A 9767-nucleotide genomic window follows, 5' to 3' on the forward strand; every position below is an offset into this window, starting at 1 on the left:
ATTTCAGCCCCAGCAATGCATTCATCATCATAATTCACCATTTTAATTTCGGATCAGGTAATATCTTTTACTCACTCAGTGCAACTCCTAATCAGCCAGCACTTTCTATTCATAAGATTAAAGCTGCACTTGGTGACTTTTGCACCATGGTAGATCCATATGGCATAAACAGGGAACTGATTGTAAAAACTGATCTCCAGTATCCTGAAATGTGGCAACGTGACTTTACATGTCCTCCTTCATCAAAGTCTGGCCAATCAGACAGGCTGGTTTATTATTCTTCGTTCCAACATTGGACCAAAGAGTAAAACGTTGTTGTGTCCAACTTTCTCTGGACAGAACGTTGGTTTACTACTTTAAAGCCCCCCCCCCCCCCCCCCCCATACCCACATTTAAAGATTGTGAAGAAAAAATACATTCCTGCAATGTTTTCATAGAAGAGTTTGATGTTAGTGAAATCTGACTTGCAAACCAAATATAGTGGTTAATCATCAGGTTACTATTGCAACAGTAGTCACAGTCCAAAGAAGCCACTTCTTCATCAGCAATGATGTCCATGATGATCACTTTTGATTCATTGTGTTTTAATTACTTTTGAGGAACAAAGTGACATCACAAAAATAACATGTGTTAGTCAGTCCCATCTTCTCAGTCATATCAGACATATCAAACCCAAGAAAATCAGACACCATCAGAAGAAACCCCCAGATTTGTGAAATATATTTGTGACAAAAAACAAAGGTACTAATGGTAAAAACTATTTTGACCCACAGTGCTCACCATAGATCCGTAAAGTAAAAAGGTAATATGAAAATATAAATAGAGCAGAAATTATATATGCAGTGTACACAGATGATATACAGTTCGAGAATATGACTGATAATAGAAGTTATTAACCCTCATTCTTGAAGAAATATGTGTTGGATTATTTGGAAAGAGAAAAAAAATGATGCAGTGTGTATCTGTGTTAATTTGCTCCAAAACTTCATAAAACTGCAACTCGCTCAATTAAACTCACAAAGTTTCATCATTATGTCCGTTTGGCCTTGATTTATCTTCTAATTGGGGCTTTTTATAGACTTCATTTTTCCTCAACCCACAGTTAGAAGAACACATGGAAGTGGTTGTGCAAAGAATGGGAAAAAATGAGATACTCTCTGCTTTCACACTTCAGTACACCAGGCCAATAAATGTGTCAAATAGACGTATTTGTCATATTTTGGATTCTGTAAAGTTACAATACATAAATTGAGGAGAAAAGCCTCCTCAGTTTTAGCTGGAGAGGGGCGGGGGGGGACACTTTGTTTGAAGAATATCAAGTGTTGTGATGTGACATGATTTCTTTAGATGAATTACACCAATACAATAGATTTATTTATGTTAAATGAAGCTTCGACACTGTTTTCCATTTAGTTCTCTGACAACATGTTCCACTTCAACTTCACATCTAAACATTGTGCCTGAAGAAAGTATTTACAGTACAGAATAGCAGCGTGGAGGTGCTTTACAGGGCCCTTTTAACAACTTTCCATCTTTGCAGCACTCTCCCAAGGTAGGCAAACCATTTGAGTCAAAGCAGTTGGAAGGCCTTCAGCATGCACAGGGCACACTGTGCTGCGGACACAGAGATGGGCTCTGTGGCACCCTGCTCTCCTGTACGCCCACACACCCGGGCCCTCCAAGCTGTCCCAGGACGCATGCTGTCTGTTTGACACAAAGCAGGGCTCACAGCGTGCTCTGGCTAACATTAACATGCATAAACATTACAATTAATGAGCCTCAGTGAAAGCAGAAGCTAAATGTCCTGCACCCCGCCCTCCTGAAAAACAAATGTAGAGCCATTTTTCACACGATCGATTATGTCCTATCCCTGGCTACAACTACAATGTGTGATAGTAAGCAAACCCAGTTACCACACCTCCCTCATACACATATACACACACACACTCAATCCTCAGCTACCAGGGCTCTAGAGGCCGTGTGGGGCCTTTTTTTCTGCTCACTCTCACTTAAGAAATGGAAACTGCCTACACTGTGGTCATCCAGAATAGCCAATAGCTTTTCAAATGCTAAAGAAGCTGTGCCTCATTACTACCGGTGCTCCAGCTTACATACTGGCAGCAGATGATTCATGTAAAACAATTACGTGTCACTAAAGCCACAAATTGCAATTACAAGCTACACATTAGATGAGATTAAATTCCAATTAAATGATGCGCCTGGTCGATGCAGGCATGAAAATCAGGATTCAGCAGAGAGCAGCCGCAGCGGTGGGCATTAAACATGTCCAGATAAAGCGCCTCTGTGCCAGCAGCTTTAACTGCATTTCATCATGAGCTGTTCCCCCATTGCTGAGGCCATACAGGCCTAATGCATCATTTACTGTCTTTGATCAACTAAATGGGAATCCTTCCAGTTATTTTCCCTTGTTTTTCTCCCCGAAACCGACCCTAGTGTGGGTTCAACAGGAACCCACAGCGGTTAATCAGGAAGGCATGTTGCCCTGAGTTCAACCACCTTCCACAATTGGAGATTCTCTGCTGCGCTGTGTATGACACCTAGACTATATTATGGATTTTGTCACAGATTAATTATTCTACATACATATACCAACATGGAAACAACAAGGAAACATGGAAGAATAAAAGACAAAAAAGTCAACAGATACATTTGGTTAAATTCTCCAAATTATTATTATTATTGTTTTTTTTTATTATGTATTAATTGATTCAAGTGTCCCTTCCATTATATAGCATAAAACAAGCATGAAAAGTATTCAGCTATCAGCCACCAGCCAACCTGTTTCTGGTTTTAATGTTGCACTGTATGTCTTCTCATTTTGGGGAAGTAATATGTTTGGAATGCTGCGAGCTCCAAGGCTTTGTTAGCAGTTTGATCAAACATTTCACCTGTCATGTATCTCTCGGGTTATGTTTGAGCATGCTAATTTAAAGTACAGCTTTTCCCTTCATCACCGAACTTTGCATCTGACAGCCTCAAGTACAGTGAGAAACTGTTTGCGGTGATGAAGCTCTGCACTTCACGCTGCCTGCCCAGAACAAAATGACCAGGACAAGATGAGCTGGTGAACATATAGTGGAGCATTTAGCAGCTAATAAGCAACACATTTCCTCCAGGAACAAGTGGAGATCAAATTAGAGCTAAAAGAAGAGTGACAACTGAACTAATATAGCTGGCTGTGTAATTATTCAACTGTTTATTAACCTAACCATGCCGTAACAGCATTATTAAGTGGGAATATGTCAGTGCTTTGGTTAAAGCAGCAATAGTAATAGGAGGAGATGGAAAAACAGAGGAAAACAGCAAAATCTCTGCTTTGTCATCTGTTTTTCAAAACACAATCAGCTTTATACTCCGTCAAAAGTTGGTGCTGAATAGTGAGATAGTTTCTGAACCCCCTCCCCCTACACCTTTATGATCTCTGTAACTTTCCATTTCGTTTCTGAAATGGACAATCCAAAATTCACCTCACGATTTAACAGCTGTGCAGAGGTAAGAAAAGAGCCAGGGATTGTTTTCCCCATACTAGCTCTTTTTTCCACTTGTTAGACAACTACTTAATAACAACTTCAGAAGATGTGGTCGAATAACACGTCTTACCCAATAGTTCAGACTTGTTTGTTCTATTCTGAGTCTGTGACGCCTCCTAATGATGTTTTAAAGCTTGAAAAAGACCAACTTTGGTTTAGAAAATTTCAGCCTTGGTGAGAACTGAGGGTTTGAAAATGCAAACTACAGCCACACTAATCCATTTTACTTTTAAAGCTCATGTTCACGCCTGACATCCACACTACCCTAAAGTTTTAAGTGGAGACTATCAGAAATGTTTCAGTTTGGTCACATTTTATGAGGCATACCCTTAATGCATTAAACTCCATCACATGACAATTGTCAAGAAGAAAACAGAGTAGATTAACAGTGCTGAATGCAACAAAGATACTATAGTAAATGTTGCTGACCTTGTTGCCTGCTATAGCAGCTGTCATTATATTCAGCCTTTTATAATGCGTGCCCAGTGTACATAAAGGTGTGTTAGAATGGAAGGATGTTATTTCTAATAGAAGCTCATCTGGATGGAGATTATTTTTGTCTCAAAGCTGTTTTTAAAATGAAAACGTGTTGGTGTGGACGTGGCCAGAGAGAAGACACAAATGTAGACTTAGTCTTGATCGACTCCTGCTTCTTTTCAACCGTAGGAGGCCCTTTGAGTCCACGTTCCAGTGGCCGAGATGTGGGGATGACTGGAGCTATTCCCAGCCATCCAGTTCCCAGCCCCTTCAGCACCATGGGAAAGCTAGCCAAGTGAGCGTGGGTCAGGTCAACCTTGTCTCCTCGCCTGACTGTCAAAATAACAGTACCTTCCCCTCCGGCCTCCAGCACTGTCCGTCAGAGCCGGGCTGCTGAGAGCTGTGGCACAGAGGGGTGGAAAAGCAATTAAATCAAACATGGGTGAGTAGCTGCAGGACAAATGCCTTGTAAGCGTATTTCAGCTCTGCCAGAAAAAAATCTGGTGTTTTTTTTTTTTTTTTGCAGAAAGGGTTTTGAAAGAAAGAGTATTGAAATCCTTCCAAAAGAGAGCTAAGACATTTTGTGTCACTAGGTGACCAATGCAGGAGTTAGCGAAAGGGGTAAGAGAGACATTGGCCCAATTCAGAGCCTCTTTCTTCCTCAGTGATGGCCTAAAACGTGGGGTCAGACACATACTCCGACCCCTGACCCCCTGGTTCACGTCTCATCGTAATTACCTTTGCGCATCAACCCCTTGGCCACCCCCACTCAAAGACAATGTAACAATTTGTCTTTTCAATTGTCTGTCAGTCACTCTCTTACAGGCCTTTTCAGTGGGCGTATATGGTTTCTTTTGCCATTTGTATTTATTTATTTATCTTGCTAAGAGTGGTGGGGGGTTGTCTGGCCCCAGAAACAGGGAGTCTTTGTTTGGGCTGGTTTCACATGGCTATACCCCCTCCACCTCCTCCTCCTCTGCACACCCTGCCTTCTATCTGGGTCCCCACACTCAGACCCCATGGATTTGTTTGGGGGCTGCAGGGTGGCTTATCTCAGGGTCATTGTACATTGCATTTCCATATCCATTGACTAATCAATGAGACTCCTGTCCTTCTTGTGGATCACTGAGGTGCTTTTTAACTGCTCCCTACCAGCTACATACTGATACTGTAAGAGTCATGCTCGGCTTTCTCTCCAACACTACCTGCACCCAAACAGCAGGCAGCTGGCTCAACTCTCAAACGTGTCATCTGATTTGGTTATTGTATAATAATATATATAAAATTACAGATTAATGCAAAGTGGTCACTTTGCAGAAACCTCATACAGCAGAGCGCATAATGTTGGGGTCATGGTCACAGTGTGGTGTGGGGCTTGGACTCTCTCTCTGTGTTCTGGCTCTGATCATCTGGTGAGACGCTCTGTCAGTGTGTTTGGCTCAAACGCAAAACACCATTCCAGGTGCACTTACTCAGCATTTTATAGGTCATTTTCAAGTTTTCCTGTTTTTCATGGAGGTAGATGAGGTGGCTACAGGAGGCTTGTATAGAGCTAGGCTAAAATGATGCAAACAGAGAGACATGAGATGCAGCTGAAGCTAGTAAGCGACGCTTGAGTTGGGATTATATATCACACGATTGTCTGAGGTCAGAACCTGATGCTTACAAATACAGTATTTTATCTTCAAAGTTGTATTGGAGCAGTAAATACAGACCCGTTGAATCAGCTGAGGGATTTAGTGACAGCAGGCGCAGGTATCCACACAAGTTGTCAGCATTCTGCTGCAGAATTTGATCTAACCTCCAATAGTTTTAATACTGAAGGCAATTTTCCAGTTATGTCTCAGGTTATAAAAGGATTTTTTAAAGACTTATAAGCTTTTCAAATCTGTCAGAACTAACCATATATGGTCAGCAGTGAGAGTTATAGGCACAGAAGTGATCTCGTCCTGGTGCAACTGTAAGTTTCATGCATTCTTTCCTCGTACATGTGTCTGTGAGGTTTTGCTTTATGTCATCACCTGCCCATGTCCATGATGTCTGCGGGCGGCCCAAAATCTGCTGACTGCAACTTTAAAGATAACAAAATCAATCCTTGTTTTGAAGAGAGGCTCTGCAAATGAATTACATTATTTTCTCATGTTGCCATGGTGCCTAACAATCTGAAACTGTTTCTTACTATTTCTTATTCAGGTCTTCATACCTTGTCCAAGTTTCTATTTATTTTGGAGAGTTGAGAAGCCACTGATCGCCAAAATCAGCTTTTCTTGTATTTTATTTTATTTTTTTTATATATAAATGTAGTTTAGCTTCTGGGCAAGATTGGTTGTCACCAGTTTTCACTCTCTGTAATTGCACAATGAAATAATATATGCTAAAATATTCTATACTTTTCTTGTTTATTGCTTTTGTCCTGTATACATTTTTCTATTCAGTTCCTTCCTGGAAGGATTGTACCTTCTATTTACTAAGTTAAACACACAGGTGAGGTGTCCCTTTCAGGAAAATGAATCATTTATTTCCATGTGATTCTTGTTATGAATTTAGTTACTGCACTATTGGTTTAATCAAAGATTTGCAATTAAATCTAATCACTGTGGTTTTTATCTTGGAGTAAATACTTAAGATTAGAATCATGGCTGCACCTCACAGTTAAAGTTTAGTAGATCCAATGGAGAACTTAAGAAAATGTATTTCTATAAGTACACCTTCAGAGAACTCTCAAAAAATAACAATAAATGTTCTAAAGTTATCTCAAGATGAAGAACGATGGTCATCTATACAACAATAGTCTCTGTGTAAGTTCTGGACCTTAGTGTTTGGCAGAAACTACTTGAAATTACATGGAACGTACGTTTCCCTACAGAAGACTCAGTGTTCCAAGGCGAGGTAATGAAAGCCAGAGGAGAGAGAAGACAATTCAATCTTGGCCCTGATGTCTGATGTCACGTGGTTTTGAAGGATAAACACGATCGCTCTTCCAGACAGCTCGGTTTACTCAAGTCACTCATTCTGATTGTCTGTCAAGTATCTTATGAAGCTCATAATTGAGACTGTGTCAGGAGGGAGATCCTTGCAAAGACTGTGGTTTGCTTTGATCACTTTAATTTGCTCTCTTTCAGAAGGGTGAGAACTCGTGCCAGGCGTTGCAGTTGGTATGAGTCGAGACAAAGCAGCGAGGCGTCCAAACAATAAAATACAATTAATCCTCAGTGTTATTTCAAATTGTGCAACAGATAAACATTTACTGTGCTGGCTCAACGCTTGCAGTTCCTCACATGTGATGAAAAGCTAAGATAAAGTGTTATAGAGGATAAGCTGTACAATCTACAAACAGAGCTGCTCTTTTGGCAGAAATAATCCCATTGGAGGATTTAATCCGCAATGACAGACAGAGACAACTACACATAAAAATGGTGTGACATGTATTTTACGGGTTTGCAGCACAAAAGCCAAATTCTCTTCAGTCTTCACTGTAAGTAAAAAAGAACAAAAGCAAGATTCGCTTCACTGCAGACTGAAGTATCTCTGCAACTGTTGGATAGATAAGTCATTCATGGTCCCCAGAGGAAAATCTTTTAACATTAAGACAGTAAGATGTGGGATTTTGAACGTGATTGCTGCTTGATCATCCCACTTCTGCAGATTTTGAGAGTCACAGGAAACCCAAATGCAAAGTTCACATTTCAGAAGCGATGTCTCGGAGGAAACATCTAAGCTGGTGTGTCCACATTTTCAAATAATCACAACTCCAACATGTCCAAAGAAGTGTGATCCTGTACATGCAGTGACGCTGGGGGCAGGTGTAACGCTGACCTGAAACATGAAAATGTGGAAAGTTGTGAAAACGACTGCCAAACTATTCTGCCAGTTTACTGAACATACGATGAAACTCCCACACTCTATTTCTGACATCATTTGACCTGATGCAGGGAACATATGGACATTTCTAATGTAAGCCGAAGATATATCGGACAAACAAGGAATGCATGTTCCTGATCAAATATTTAATAGGAAAATGGAGCTTTGATTAAGGATATGTGTTTTTTTTAATAGTAGAATCAGTTTTAGTACAATGCCTGCTTTGTTTAAAGGGAGCACAGGCATGTTGCCATAGGCTATAACATTTATCTACAACATCTGTGTGTATCTAACCAATCAGCACCACATGATTATTTGGTCTCTTCCCTGAGAGACAATAGCAAGCGTCTCATTCCTGCATTAAACTAATTGCAGTAGTATTTTTGGCTGTACACAGTAAGCATGTGATAAGATCAAACCCCTGCATCCAAGTGCATTTAAAACATAATAACCCAGTTAAACAATGAGGCAGTGCAGGTTGTTTGAAAATGAACAAAGCAAAAGTATAAATAACTCAAAGCACATTGCTTTAATAAATAAATAAATACAACTTCTATTAAATCAGAAAAACTACATTCATTATGTCAGGGGTGAGGGTGAAGACTGTCAGGGTCGAGTAGGAGCTTGTAACCATGTTGCAGGTTTTTTTTCTCTCCAGTCAAAAATGAATTTTAACCTTGGAAGAGTAAAAAATAAATATACGTGTATGTTAATGTCACACAGTACACATGAAATGTAAGCATGCACCCATCACAGGCAGAATACGGATGGTGTTTAACTTGTACAATTTCAGAGAATTAATTGCCACCACAACCTGAAGTGATGTGGTCAGGGCACAGCACGTCAGCTGAGTGTCCAAAAAAGTTTTTTTCCACTGGCGAGCTTCAATAAGATTTCCAGAAAGATATTTCCAGAAAATGTGATTATTACTTGAGTTTTGTACGTGCAAAGATCATAAGTAAAGATCACACATTTTTATCACTATCTAAATGAATTTTCATTTTGATTAAAGTAATTTACCGGTGATTATGCATCTTAAGAGTTGTGTGTCTTTGTCAGCCCCGTGATGCACGACCTGTCCAGGATGTACCCGCCTCTCACCCCATGTTTGCTGGACTGGCTCCAACAAGGATAAGCACAACAAATAATGGGTGGATGGATTTTCATCTTTAGGTCCTTGCATTAGAAACATAGTTTCATCCTGACAGTTTGTATCCAAAGTCCTTCAGCAGCCGAATCAGGAGAGTTTGCGCTGCAGCTTTTAGCCACTTCACTTTTAGCTATAGATTTTTGGGCAACAAAACCAGGCAGGCAGGAAAAAAACAGAATTGATTGGACTTTATTAGTGAGTTTTGGTTTTGGCCAGTGATTTTGTGAAGGAAGGTTGGAGCAGTGAAGCGGTGGCCAGCTGTGCAGATTTCTGCTTGTTAACTTGGACGTTTGGGTACATAGGTCTTAAGTGAGCAGTAGAGTTATGTGGGTTATAAGCGCTCTCACAACCAGCGCTATAAAAGTGTCTGGATTTAACGGGATGATTAATGCCTTTCAGACTGCTGAATGAAATATGAGGTAATCTGATTCCCTGGTCACAGTCAAAACATGCCCATCACGAGGGCGACCCACATCCTGCTGCAATGAATAGGCTGCTTTCCTATAGTCTATACATTGGAGTCATATTCTGCTCCATGAAACAAAGCTTTCAACACCAGAAACAAAGTGCGCAATATTAATTTAACTATAAAAGTTTTATGTATCAGCACATAATATGCCATGCTACACAAAACAATAACTAAACATAGGGACTTCACAGCATCAAACTGATAAAAGACACCCTAAACAGGATATTAAACAGCTAATAAACATTTAGAGGCGTGTAGA

Source organism: Paralichthys olivaceus, chromosome 4 (genome assembly GCF_024713975.1).
Source record: "Paralichthys olivaceus isolate ysfri-2021 chromosome 4, ASM2471397v2, whole genome shotgun sequence".
NCBI lineage: Eukaryota > Metazoa > Chordata > Actinopteri > Pleuronectiformes > Paralichthyidae > Paralichthys > Paralichthys olivaceus.